Source organism: Sorex fumeus, unplaced genomic scaffold (genome assembly GCF_029834395.1).
Source record: "Sorex fumeus unplaced genomic scaffold, SorFum_2.1 ptg000046l, whole genome shotgun sequence".
NCBI lineage: Eukaryota > Metazoa > Chordata > Mammalia > Eulipotyphla > Soricidae > Sorex > Sorex fumeus.
The window spans coordinates 6,994,768-6,995,472 of NW_026606103.1; the positions used below are offsets into that span (position 1 = coordinate 6,994,768).

At 39.3% G+C, this 705-nt stretch overlaps 1 non-coding gene across 1 annotated transcript; it reads left to right on the plus strand.

The window, feature by feature from the left end:
* The first annotated feature begins 332 nt into the window (after positions 1–332).
* LOC130031331 (U6 spliceosomal RNA) lies at positions 333–439 on the plus strand. The gene has a single exon (XR_008793677.1). It is a non-coding gene; the product is annotated as a U6 spliceosomal RNA (small nuclear RNA).
* Positions 440–705: the final 266 nt, after the last annotated feature.

Here is a 705-nt window from a genome sequence, read left to right on the forward strand (position 1 = left end):
AGATTGAGTGAATGATAGAACTTTGTAGACCAGCATTACTCAACAAGGGATCCTAGGGGCCCACCAGGATGTTACAAGGGGAACACAGGTTAAAATCAAATAAATGGGTGATTTTTGCCTCTAGTCTTGTGACAAGGTTAGAATACCAACTAATAGAACAGGGTGCCACAAGAAGAAACAAGGCCCAAAGGGAGTTGTAGTCATTGAAAGGGTGAGAAACAATGGTTTGGGCCACTAGTTTTGTTCACTGGTTCTGGAGATTACTAAGGTGATTCAAGTGTCAGCTCTGGATATCAAAGCATTTTTCTCTTCCATAAAATTTTACTCATGATTTGCTCGCTTCGGCAGCACATATACTAAAATTGGAACGATACAGAGAAGATTAGCATGGCCCCTGCACAAGGATGACACGCAAATTCGTGAAGCGTTCCATAAAAAACAATTTTACTCATGTTGAGATAATATATTTGTGGTTATATATATATATGTATATATATGTTGCATTTTGGTGATCAGTGCTTTGTGATAATTAATGGTTTTCTCTCACCTCGGTGATTCTTCTTATTCTGAAGTTCATCCTAGTAGCATTCTAGCTAATTTAGATTTCATTTTTGGGGGGTCACACATGGAGATGCACAGGGGTTATTCCTGTCTCTGCACTCAGGAATTTCTCCTCGTAGTACTTGGGGTACCATATGGGATTCT